Source organism: Amblyomma maculatum, chromosome 5 (assembly GCF_055883805.1).
Source record: "Amblyomma maculatum isolate TAMU_Amacu chromosome 5, ASM5588380v1, whole genome shotgun sequence".
Classification (NCBI taxonomy): Eukaryota; Metazoa; Arthropoda; class Arachnida; order Ixodida; family Ixodidae; genus Amblyomma; species Amblyomma maculatum.
The window spans coordinates 151002001-151015869 of record NC_139348.1 but is presented as its reverse complement, the minus strand read 5'-3'; the positions used below and the strand labels follow the sequence as shown (position 1 = coordinate 151015869).

At 49.0% G+C, this 13869-nt stretch overlaps 1 protein-coding gene across 1 annotated transcript in view; it reads right to left on the bottom strand.

Annotated features, from left to right (window-relative positions):
- LOC146189972 (uncharacterized) overlaps positions 1-13869 on the bottom strand; it is a 49626-nt gene that overhangs the window by 718 nt on the left and 35039 nt on the right. The window lies entirely within an intron of this gene.

Sequence of the window (13869 nt, the reverse complement as noted above, 5' to 3'; positions counted from 1 at the left end):
ACCGTCCAGGTGCTTATTAGGCGTGCGGTGTGGAGGGGGAGTAATATGGCTTGAGGCGGGCGACATGTACAATTTCGGAAGTGGGTGTAGCAGTCGGTGACTTTGGGTGGAGCGGTGCAATCTCATAGGTCACGTCGGTCACTGGGCGTAGTACACGGTAGGGACCCGTGTAGTGGGGCAGAAGTTTCTGACACAATCCCACACGACGGCACGGAAGCCAGAGCAGCCCCAGAGATCCGGGAGGATAGCGCACATCGCGGTGGTGATCGTCGTAGCGGCGCTTTTGAGCTTCTTGAGAGACGGTGAGATTGTGACGAGCAATCTGGCGAGCAGCGTCGGCTCGGGCGATGGTGTTCCCGTCTCTGCCCTCATTGACACTAGTGCGGGTTCGACACAATCTGACACTGGATCTCCGCAGCGGCCGTCACCTCGGAACCGTCACGATGACAACCGACGCGGCTCCATCAACCACCGCAACTCCAACTGTCGTCGTAGCCCACCCCCGTGACCCTGGCACATTCTGCGGTACAGATGAGGTCGACGTCGAGGACTGGCTTTCGCTTTATGAGCGTGTTAGCCAGCACAACAGGTGGGACGCCACGCTGATGCTGGCCAATGTCATCTTCTACCTTACTGGCACGGCACGCGTGTGGTTCGAAACACACGAAACAGATATACCCTCTTGGGATGTTTGCAAACAAAAACTCCGTGACCTGTTCGGAAAACCGGTTGGCCGTCAACTCGCCGCCAAGAGGGACCTCGCCACACGTGCCCAGACATCTATCGAGCCTTATATTACGTATATACAAGACGTTCTGGCCCTCTGCAGAAAAGTCGACAAAGACATGACAGAACCTGATAAGGTGGGGCACATCCTCAAAGGCATAGCCGACGATTCCTTCAATCTTCTACTCTGTCGAGACTGCTCTACGGTTGACTCCGTTCTGCAAGTTTGTCGACATTTCGAGCAGGCCAAACACAAACGCATTGCACATCGCTTCAATCGGCTCCCCAACACTGCCCCTAGCTCCACGTGCGAGGATCTGCCGACCCTAAGGCAGCCTTCCAACACTGACAATGTGACCCGCATCATGCGTCGTGAACTGGAAGCGCTCGCTCCTGCTGCACCCAACCCGCCCTCCTAGGTCAGTAACCTAGCAACGATATCCCTCATTCAAGCCGTCGTTCGTCAAGAGGTTGCTAACTTGGGCGTCCCCTATAGCCACAACGTGGAACACCACAGTTCGAGCCCCATCCCTCCCATGGTCGCCCACGCTGCGCCCCGCAACACCTACACGCCACGCTACCGATACCGCAATCCTGAGGAGTGGCGCACCCCTGACGACAGGCCGATCTGTTTCACGTGCTCACGTGTTGGCCACATCTCTCGCCACTGCCGCAGCCGCTGGACATCACCACCTCGACGTTTCCCTTACGTTGACCGCTACTCCGATTACGGTCACCGCCGTTTCACGCCTCGTTATGAGCCGCCCCGCACCGATACCACTCCGCCTCCTCCTGTGTCCAGTCGCTCTCCTTCACCGCCAGCTCGCCGTTCCCGTTCACCTCTTCCTAGCCGCAGTTCCTCGCCGTCCTCAGCCGGCCGCTTCACGGGAAACTAGCCGATGCAGCTCCCGGAGGTGACGCTGCATTGGTACCCCGACCTGGAAATCCTCTGCCCATTTCTTCGCCCTGTAACCTCCTCTCCCTGCTCGTGGATGGTGTTCCCGTCTCTGCCCTCATTGACACTGGTGCCCAAGTCTCGATCATGAGCTCATCATTTTGCCGCCGCCTCAAGAAAGTAGAGACCCCCGACGCTTCGCCCACCGTTCGTGTTGCCGATGGCAGTACTGCTGCCGTCACTGGGCTGTGCACTGCCCGAGTCACCCTTGCCGGTCATCACATCCCTGTTTTGTTCACCGTCCTCAACCAGTGCCCTCACAATGTGATCCTCGGCCTTGACTTTTTAACGGCCCACTCTGCCCTTATCGACTGTTCCAGCGGCCTTCTTCGTTTGGACCTACCTGTCTGCTCAGAACATCCTCCATCTACACCCCGCCTTCGCTCCACCGAGTTCGCTCGCCTGCCCCCTGACTCTGCTGTTTACCTACCTCTGTCACCTTTCCCGCCTGTGCCTGACGGTGACTATGTTGCCTGCCCTATCACCGAGGTCTTTCTTGACCGCAACGTTGTTCTTCCTCATCTCATCGTACGCGTTACACAGAACAACACCTACCTTCCTATCCTGAAGTTCAGTCTGTCACCCCAAGTTCTCCCCGAAGGAATATCCCTTGCTACCTTGTCTCCTCTCACAAACTGCACCATTTGTGCACTCAACCCTGGCCCACATTCAAGCGTCCTTCCAACATCCGTACTCCCCACCACAATTACCGACCCTATTTCCGCAATGATTGCCTCTGACCTCAGCCCCGAACACGCTCAGGACCAGCACAACCTTTTGTTATCCTTCTCCGACATTGTTGACTTTGCTGCCGGTTCTCTGGGCCAAACATCAGTTGTGACTCACCGCATTGACACCGGCGATGCAAAACCTGTATATCGGAGGCCATATCGTGTGTCCATTTCTGAGCGCCAAGTCATCCAGCAGGAGGTCGACAAGATGTTGGCCAACGATATCATCGAACCTTCGAACAGCCCCTGGGCTTCTCATGTCGTGCTCGTTAGAAAAAAAGACAACAGTTGGCGCTTTTGCGTCGACTATCGACATCTGAACAAGATTACAAGGAAAGATGTTTACCCGCTGCCGCGAATAGACGATGCCTTGGACTGTTTACATGGAGCCCGTTACTTTTCCTCTATCGACCTTCGTAGCGGCTACTGGCAGATTTCTGTTGACGAACAAGACAGCGAGAAGACAGCTTTTGTCACACCCGATGGTCTTTACCAATTTAAAGGTATGCCTTTTGGACTTTGCAACGCCCCTGCTACGTTTGAACGAATGATGGACTCCTTACTCCGCGGCTTCAAATGGACGACTTGTCTATGTTACTTGGATGACGTGATTGTCTTCTCGCCCTCGTTCGAAAGCCATCTTCGTCGCCTTTCTTCCATCTTCGCACTTTTTCGCCGTGCCGGACTTCAACTGAACTCAAAGAAGTGCAGTTTTGGTCGCCGCGAACTTAAAGTGCTTGGCCATTTGGTGAATTCCACCGGCGTGCAACCCGATCCTGACAAAGTTCGTGCTGTCAGTGCTTTTCCATTTCCCCGGCACCTCCACCAAGATGTTACGGGGATGTACTTAATGTGACGGCACTGCGATGGGCTGAACTCGACGCTAAGACTTCGGTAGCCGTGCAGAATCCACTCTCTCAGCGTCGTTCTCTTTTCAACGCTTCGTCGTGCCCGAGTTCCTCGATCGTCGTCTTTGTCAGTGAGCACATCCCTTTGGTCCCGCGTTTCCCGGTAACAATATCTTAGCATCTATCCAGAATCATTCAGCTCGTTTTATTTTGAATAACTACTCCTGTTCATCTAGTGTCACGCTCATGAAGAGAACCCTTGACAGATTATCGCTGCCTGCTGCCGGGCTTTGGCCAACAGCCAGTGCTGGCTTCGGCATGCCCGGAAATAATTAATGTATGCGATACTTTGTGAAATAAACTATTATTGTTATTTTCTTTTTCTTCAAGATGGCGCCCAGTAAGGACGCATGTGCGCTATGCTCTCGTCTGTTCTTTGGCAAGCAGCAGTTTTTACGCTGTGCCGACTGTGAGAAATGGGTCCACTCGAAGTGAGTCTCTTGGGCGGATGATCAGCTACAACTCTTGAAGTCTGGCTCACGGCCATTCATGTGCAATTTGTGTGCGTCGTCGTTGACAGTGCTAGGCTTAGCGACGGTGGTGTGCCGGCAGCTACGCTCCTTTCTTACGTCGCCCCGCTCATGTCCAACCACCCGACTCGTTTTCCCCCTTCAACCCCTACCGGCGAACATGGCGGTGATTTTGCCTCGCTATGGACTGTCGCGACTCTCGCCAGAAGAGAGGAGTCGCTGGAGAAAGATTTGATGTTGGGAAAGGTTGAGGGTCGCCGGAGAAGGGGTAGGCAGCGAACGCGATGGTTAGATGGCATCCTCGAGGCACGCAGATGAAGTTATGTGATGTTAGGAAGATAGTGAGAGACCGGAAAGCGTAGCGTGACATGGTCAATAGGGTCACGAAGAGTCGGACACGACTGAACGACTGAACTGAACTGATGGACTGTCCTCCTCGACGCGCTTGAGGGTATCTGTTTCCTAAGCGATGAGGTTGCCCAGCTGCGGGAGGAGAATGTGCGCCTTCGTGGGGAGAACTCGCGGGCCTTCGCACAACAAGCCGAGGGCATTGCCTCTCTACGTGCCGACGTTCGTGGCCTACGCCAGCAACCTCTGCGGCGCACTGCTTCGCAGTGTGAAAGTCCTCTCGCCGAGTCCGTGGGAAATCCTACCCGTGTTGAACAGCCGTCTATTGACTACTCCGCCGCTCTTCATCGAGGGACGACTCCCGGCGATGTTGCCGGTCCATCTTCTGCATCTGCTCTTCCCCGTGCGGTTAGCCCTCTTTGTGCAATGAAGAAGCACCGAAGTCCAGCCATCACTGGCGCAGCGAGCTCATCCGTCCTTAATGTTGCCAGTCAAAAGAAGCGGCCGAAAATATTTTCGTCTCTAAACTCAGTCCCGAAACAACATCGGTAGAACTTACGAACCATCTAAAGTCAATCAATGTTACCCCCATTTCCTGCCGGCAGCTGGAAACAAGGTACAACTCCTGCTCGTCCTTCCATATTGAAGTTGCTGAAGAATCCTAGAGTAAGCTTGTCGAACCTTCGATGTGGCCGATGGGCTGCATTTAAAAGAACTTTCGTGGGAAGTTTCACGACGACATGCTGCATCCCTCTTAACTGAAGCTAAATTGCAGTGGCCCCTAATTTGGACATCTGTTATCAAAACGCCCTAGGTCTTCGGACTAAGGGATTTGAATTCTTTTCTAGCGTTTTGGCCAGTTGTTACACCGCTGTTGTAGTTACCGAAGCCTGGCTGTCAAGCGATATCCCTTCCAGTGATTTCTTTCCTAATAATTACGCTGTTTTAGAAGCGACCGCCCTGAAACAGGACCCAAATAAAGAGAAGGGGGAGTGCTCATTGCTATTGACATTTCTTTGCAGCGTGTTCGACGTTCCGATCTAGAAACTGATGAAGAAAGTGTGTGGCTTGAGCTCACTTTAAATCGACATGAAAAACATTTACTTGAAGCTTTCTACATTCCTCCGAATCTTCCTACTCCAGGCTGTGATGATGTTTTGCACTGAATCGAACATGTTATAACATGTCACAGCAAACACAAACTTCTCAATTTAGACGATTTTTATACTCCGGGTATCAACTGGAACTCATTTACTTCTTCTCACAACAATAATTATATATCAAGTAAGTGTAACGCTCTACTTGGTTTTATAGCCTTTAACTCTTTCAAGCAACGCAATTTTTTGAAAACTGCTGTGGTAATATTCTTGACATCTAGTTTTGAAAGTGTTCGCGTCTCGAGTTCAGACATACCGCTGACTCGCTGGGACAAATTTCACCCTCCACTTATAGTAACTATTGCAGTCCCTGCCTCACCTTCTACTAATTCAGATCAGGCGATGAATTCGCCCAGTTTCGCCTATGCATGTGATGATTATGTCGGTCTTTTCCCTTTCTTCTCTTCCATTGACTGATCCCTTTTAAATGACATTAGTGATTCCGACGGGCAAGTCAGTCGCTTCACTGAAATAGTTCTTGACGGTATGCGTCGGTACATACCTCTGCATACTCCTGATAACTGATAACTTCTCCTGTTCAATGCTATCTGTATCTTGAACTGCTTTTTATCCATTTTTTATTTATATTTTAACTTTAAACTTTATATCCAAATAATACTGTCCCGCGTTCAACTCTTTTTCTTTATTGTATTTTCCTCTATTTCTAGCCTGTGTTTTAGATACCAAACACAATTGTTGCTCCTTGTGGGGTTGTTTATTTTATGTATAGTTCTGTATTAATATTGGTGAGCCCTCCACGGATCTTCTTTCATTTGTACATACTATGATCTTCTTTCATTTGTATATACCATCGTCATCGTCCCGCGGCGCCGGCGCCGGCACGCGCCTGGGTTCACCATCGGATTAAACGCTGACACGGAATACCCTGCCTTGCCGTCACAACTTTGCCGTCTCGACCTGGCTTTCTTTCACAAGTGGTAGAGGTGAAATTCGATCCCCTTGCTGCCTTGTGCCCTGCCTCTCGCTGAAGCTACGTTCCGGTCGCAGTTTGGCAACAGCTACCATCGTCATATCAACCGAGAGCAGTCCCTACCCGACCGGACCCTCTACCTCGTCTACACCGCCGCCTCCAACTGTTCCCACACGACAACGCGATCCGCCGCTGTTCGCTGGTCGTCGCGACGAAGACGTGGATGACTGCCTTGACACTTGTGAACGCTGCAGTGCCTGCAACCGGTGGGATGATGCTTTAAAATTCCTCAATGTTTCTATCTTATTGAGGTAGCCAGGAATTGGTTTATCAACCGCGAGCCCCACACCACTAACTGGCCCACCTTCAAGCAGCAGTTGCGACAGTACATCGCCGACCCGGCTGTTCGGACTGAGATCGCCAAGAACAATCTCGCTCCCCGCCTTCAAGGTTCCGATAAGTCATATGCATCTTACATAGAGGCCGTACTGGCACTCTGTCGGCGTAACAGTCCCACCATGCCGGAACCTGAACGCGTACACCATGTCTTCAAAGGAATCAATTCTATGGCTTATAACACCCTAGTCGCCCAGAATACATCAAATGTTGATTCCATTATTACGACCTGCCAAGGCCTCGACCAGCTGCAGTCCTCCCGATTGCAGCCCAGCTTCGCTACTGACCCGACCACTACGCACTTCGATCTACGAGCCCTGATTAATCCGTGAGGAGCACCAAGCCCTCAGCCCTTTCTGCCGGCACTGGTGCGATCATTCTTCTTGTCCTGCTAATGACGCCGGCCTCCGCCACATCATTAAAGAAGAGTTGGCTACTATCACCCACCCTGTCGCAGCTGACCCTCCTGCACCTCGCCCAGCGCCGACTTACGCTCTCGTCGCTGCGTCCCCTCCTCCTTTTGTTCCCCCATCCCGACAAGCACCGCCCTACAACCACATCAACGCCATGACGACGGCTCAACCTACGCCACCCTGTTACGCACCATGGCGCCCCCCTCGCCCAGTGTGCTGCTATTGGGGATTTCGAGGACATATATCCCGCTTCTGTCGTCGACGCATTCAGAACGAGCGGCGTGGTTACGACGCCTTCAAAAATCACATACCTGCATATTATCAGCGACTACTTATTCCCAGCCCACCTCGTCGATCCTCTCCACCGCCGGTATCCTCGTCTGAACCAAGTGGGGCCCATGTATCCCGACGTCGGTCCCCGTCCCCATACCGCCGCTCTGTTTCTCCACTTCAACCGGAAACAACTCTCCCTGTCTGTCATTCGGAAAACTAAGCGATGCAGTTTCCGGAACTGAAACTGCACTTTGCGAACTGACAAAAAGTCCTCCTCATCGCCCGTACAATATAATTTCCGTTTTAGCTGAAGGATTACCTGTCGAAGCTTTGATTGACACGGGGCTGCACTTATTTGTGCCACCGTTTGCGGAAAGCGACGACACCATATGATGGACCTGAACTTCGTGGAGCAAATGACATCCCTCTGCACCCTTCAGCAAAGTGTACAGTTCAAGTTTTTATAGACGGCGTCCGCCACCATGTCAAGTTTGCTTTTGGATGGGATTTTTTGCCAACCGCTTCGGCGGTAATTTCTTGTAGCGTCCGTGTCATCCATATGACAGACAGTGATTTTTCATCTGACAATTCTGACAGACATCATTTCCTCATTGCAGCAGCTGTTGGTTACTTTGTTGGCGCCCTTTTTATAGATTTCACAAAAGCATTCGACACAATTGCCCATAACATTATCTTTCAAAAATTAGAATGCCTTGGCGTTTCTGGTCCTGCGCTTAAACTAATACGTAGCTATCTCACTGACAGACTCCAAGTTGTTGAATTCTGTGGCATATTTTCTGACCCTAAGCTAATTAACCGCGGTGTTCCACAGGGATCCATTTTAGGCCCTCTTCTCTTCCTTATCTATATTAATGACTTGCCAAAATGCCTCAACTACTCTAGTCCAATTCTTTACGCTGACGATACTACCATTTTTTTCTCACGCTAGCGATGTTTCTGTACTAACCGCCAATTTGAACGCTGACCTTATGAATATTCACCTTTGGTGCCAAAACAACCATCTCCTAATTAATCCAAAAAAGACCACCGTTATGATTTTTCCCTCACGCAATAAAGAGGCAGTTCCTGCTCTTCAGGTACATTTAGGCACGGACACCATTTACCCGTCAGAATATGCTACATTTCTTGGTGTCGTCCTAGATAATCAACTAAAGTTTCATCAGCATACCAAATTCATTAAATCTAAAGCAGCCTTCGGTATTCACGTAATAATTAAAGCCCGACATTACTTTGACCTACCTAACCTTCGCATGTTGTATTTCTCCTACATACATAGCCACCTTTCGTATTCTATATCATCATGGGGTAACACATACAACACTCACCTCTCATGTGTTCGCCACCTTCAAAATCAAGCACTCCGCATACTTACCTTCAACCCTTACCGTGCATCCGTTTTCAATTATTATCGCACACTTAACATATTGCCATTGTCGCTACAGCTTAATTTTAAGTTTGGCGCCAATCATCTTCAAAAACGCGTAATAAACATGTCGTCCTTAGTGGTTTTGAGTCATCCAAGCTTTTTAACGTAAATAACACTAGATTTGCTGAAAATCATAATCTACTACTACCGAAAATCAGGACCAATTATGGAAAACAAACTGCATACTTCTCAGGCATATCTGTTTGGAATTCACTGCCTCCTGAAATTAAAGCACAGCGTACTATTCATTCATTTCATCGTTCATTAAACACCTATTTATTTTCTACCTTGTTTTGTTCCACCGACTAAAGATGTTTTGCCTGGATCATAGTTTCCGTGTTTACATTTTATTTATTCTTGTACTAATAATGCGCTATTTCTGCAATTCGTGCATTTTTTGTTTGAAGTTCCTGGTTATTTAGAATTCATTTGTACTGTTTCTCGTTAGTATTGTATTATAGTTTTTCTCTGCACGCCTGTATACTCTTTTCTTCACTGCCTAGTATGTCACCTACTAATCTGATCCATTCTGTCATAGGAGGTCCCCCGGACAGTTTATACTTCGGGACCTCCTTCTGTAATACTGATAATCCATGCACATGTGCCTCACAGTGAAAATAAAGATGATGATGATGAAGATGATGAAGCTGATACTGTGTTGCCTCCACAGTGCCAAATACTACTTAGCGTTGTTTCCGAACACATCACTGATGGAGATGTACTCATCGCACCATCTCATCGTCATCTTGCACGTGAAATCGCCTTCCCATCAAGTCTTGTACGATTCCGCAGAAGCTCAGTGATAGCAGCTGCCACGAAAACTTCTCATGAATCCCTCGTGCTGACTGAAGGAACTTCCCTGCCATGCATAGTGGATGCTCACCGCATGTCCATGATGGTGTTCACCGCCCCGCTACTTCAGCAACGTGATTCATCGCACGTCTCTCTTCCCATGCTGTCAAAGACAATCAATCCGAACCTCTTACTCAACCAACGCCAAGAATTTCTGCAATTGCTTCACGCCCACCAAGCGATCTTTGATTCCACTTCCCCACCACTGTGTCGGACTAGTGCTGCACACCACCGCATTCTTACTGAAGGTAACTCACTCGTGCGCCGACGACCTTGTCGGGTTTCTCTCTCGGAACGAAAAGGAATTGAAGGCAATCTCAATGACAGGCTCCGTCGCGATATTGTTCGTCCATTAACAAGCCCATGGTCCTCCCCAGTAGTATTAGTTAAAAACAGGACATATCGGTACGATTTTTAGTTGATTATCGCGCACTCAACGAAATTACGCGCAAAGATGTCTACCCGATGCCGCGAATTGATGACGCCCTCGACTCTCTCCAAGGCGCCGAATATTTCTCGACCTTGGACCTGGCAAATACCTATGCACGAGGGCGACAAAGAAAAAGCCGCTTTCACAACTCCCAATGGGCTTAACGAGTTTATGTTATGCCTTTCGGACTTTGTAACGCACCGGCAACATTTGAAGGAATGATTGATACTTTACTTCGTCGCCTAAATTGGAGAACCTGTTTATGTTACTTGGACGACATTTTTATCTTTTCGTCAACTTTTACCGATCATCTCACGCGCCTGAATGAAATCCTTACATGTCTTGCTTCAGCGGGTCTTCAGCTCAACACCAAGAAGTACCACTTTGCACAGAAGGAAATGAAAATATTGGGACATCTGGTTAGCCATGATGGCATTCTTCCAGACCCTGAAAAAATAATCGCGGTCTTGAACTTTCCTCGTTCGCAACGAACCACAGATTTGCGCAGTTTCCTCGAAATGGCGTCCTATTTCCGGCGATTTATAAGGCTTTTTGCAACTATTGCTGCGCCACTTCATGAACTACTTAAAGCGCACAGCCCTTTCATGTGGACTGAACAGTGCAATACTGCTTTTAACGACCTAAAGCATACCCTTACATCAGATCCCCTTCTTGGCCACTTCAGCGAAAGTGCTCCTACCATCCTGCATACTGATGCCAGTGGTCACGGTTTCGGCGTTGTCCTTCTGCAGCGCGATGCAACTTCGCGTGAGAAAGTGATTGCATTCGCCAATCGGACCGTGACTCCAGCTGAGAAAAACTACATCATTACCGAGCAGGAATTCCTTGCCGTCGTCTGGGTTGTTCAAAAGTTTCACCCTTACCACTATGGTCGGCACTTCACGGTTGTGACCGATCATCATGCTCTTTGCTGGTTGTCTTCCCTGAATAATTTGACAAGCCGACTTGGCCGTTGGATTATACGCCTGCAAGAATATCATTTCGACGTCGTTCATAAATCGGTTCGCCAATTCCAAGAAGCCGACGCTCTTTCTCGCTGCCCACTTTCGGAATCAGCCGGCTGTTTTTCTTCGCAAGGCATTTCCACATATGACCACAGCAGACCATCGCTTCCCCCGACGCATATCACAACAGCTTCTTTTGACGACTCTGAGAACTAACACGCTCCCTGCTCGAAGCAATTAGCTAATTCCTACTGCCGGCTCATCATCGATCGCCTTATCAGCGATTCGAACCCGCCCAATGCTAGGCTTCGCCGACAGCTTCGCAATTTCAAGCTTGAAGATGGCATACTACGCCGCTACGTGTATTGCCCTGATGGTACTCGGTGGCTCCCTTTCGTCCTGCGTGTGCTTCGCACACGTATACTGACGGCATTCCACGAGGACGCTTCTGCAGGTCACCTTGGTTTTGACAAAACATACGACCGCGTGAGAAGACGAATCTTTTGGCCTGGCCTATCTGCCACCGTAGCTAAATACGTCGCTTCCTGCCATCTGTGCCAACGTCGCAAGCTGCTGACTTCTTCCCCCGCTGGCCTCCTACAGCCCCTTCCCTGTCCCGCCACGCCATTCGACGTAGTCGGCATCGACTTATATGGTCCCCTACCTATGTCAGATGGGCGTAACCATTGAATCATAACAAATGTCGACCACCGGTACACGCTACGTTGAGACAGCCCCTGTACCTACTGGTTCCGCTCAAGAGGTAGTTAATTTCGTTTCGCATTAATTGTATTGCGCCATGGCTCTCCAGGGGTGCTCCTAATTGACCGCGGAACGGCCTTTTTATTGACAGTGGTTGCCGAAATTCTTCATGCGTCGTCTACCCTCCATAAGACAACCTCAAGCTACCATCCCCAGACTAACGGTCTTTCTGAGTGATTTCATCGCACACTATCGGATATGATGTCCATCCACATCACACCGGATCATCGAAATTGAAACACTATTCTACCATTCGTCACAGTCGCCTATAATACAGCAGTACAGCGCACTACCGGTTATTTTTCCTTGTTTTTGGCCGTCCTCCCACTACAATTCTCGACCTTTTCTTCTTCTCTACGCCCGACTACTCCTCATCAGTACGAGCCCAGTTCTTATCCCGTGTGGCCAGATGCCGTCATCGTTCCCGCCTCAACATAGAAGCGTGCCAGGAAGACCGCAAATGTCGCTATGGTTCTACGCATCGTGTGGTCTATTTTCGTCCTGGTGACGAAGTACTCCTTTATACACCACTGCGCACCCCTGGCCTTAGTGATAAATTTCAGCGCCGCTACCTTGGTCCCTACAAGGTCATCAACCAAACTTCCCCAGTGAACTATCAAGTGACACCTGTAATCCCCCAGCCGCTCGACGCCACCGTGGAACTGAAATTGTTCATGTCTCTCACTTGAAGCCATTTGTGCGCCTCGGTGCATTGGTTGGTTAGGAGCGGCCACGCTGGCCGCTTCCGACCCCACGGGCAGATTGTGTGAGCCCTCCACGGATCGTTTTTCATTTGTAGATACCATGACCTTTTCCTTTCATTTGTACATACCATCTTCATCGTCCCGCGGCGCCGGCTCAAGCACGCACCTGGGTTCACCATCGGATTAAACGCTGACACGGAATACCTTACCTTGCCGTCACGACTTTGCCTTCTCGACCTGGCCTTCTTTCACAATATAGTCAATGACACTTATTTGTTCTTTTTTCTCTGTATATCGTTTTTCTTTTCGAGGTGTGCTGTACAATTCTCTCACCGTGTATACAAGACATGCTATTCATTGATTTCTTGCTCTCCGTGACTCATTTCGTTTCAGTTTCATTTCGTGTGATATTTGCTACTTCTTTCGTGTTCTATCTGTATGTGTGAAACTTTTGTGTGAGCTTTTTTTCTTCAGCAGCACGAAAACCACATGGTTGTTTCTGCGCAGATTAAATAAAGATTGATTGAATGATTCAATAAGGTTATTAAAAATATAAAATAATATTATATTATTAATATTATTATTATCATTAATATTAATATTACCATCTTTGTCTCCTGGACCTGATGGAATTCCAGCCGCCATAATAAAAGCCTTCAGTTGTATTTTTGTACCAGTATTGACTGCCATATTTAATAACTGTGTAAAAAATGCTGCCTTTCCTCGCGTGTGGAAAATGGCACGCGTGTTTCCTGTCTTCAAGTCAGGAAACAAATTTGATGTTTCCAATTATCGTCCGATTTCTCTTCTATGTGCAGTCTCTAAACTTTTCGAATTAGCTTTGCACAGCGTACTTTCCTTCCATCTCAAACATATCATAGTACCGATTAAACTAGGCTTCATATCGGGTCGCTCTACTTCTACCAACTTAGTCACGTTTATGACGTATGCCTCTGCAGCAGTCTTTCAGAGGGGTCAGGTTGAGACTGTCTACTGTGATATGAGCAAAGCTTTCGACGTTGTTACTCTTTCACTACTTCGTGAAAAGCTTCTACTCTCTGGCGTCGAAGTCTCACTCGTAGCCCTCCTACGCAACTATCTTCTTGATCCCTCCTGATTTGTCAGTGTCAATGAACAGACCTCCTTCGTTTAAGAGCACAGATTGTTGGGCGAGTTGGTGCATTGCAGACACGTTCTAGAGCATATGAACAAGGACGAGAGAGATGTAGACAACACGAGCGCTAACTTTCAACTGATCTGTTGAAAGTTAGCGCTCGTGTTGTCTACATCTCTCTCGTCCTTGTTCATATGCGCTAGAACGTGTCTGTCTCCTTCGTTTATCCTGCAACCAGTGGAGTTCCTCAAGGTTCTGTATTAGGCCCGCTTCTCTTCTCCGTTTTT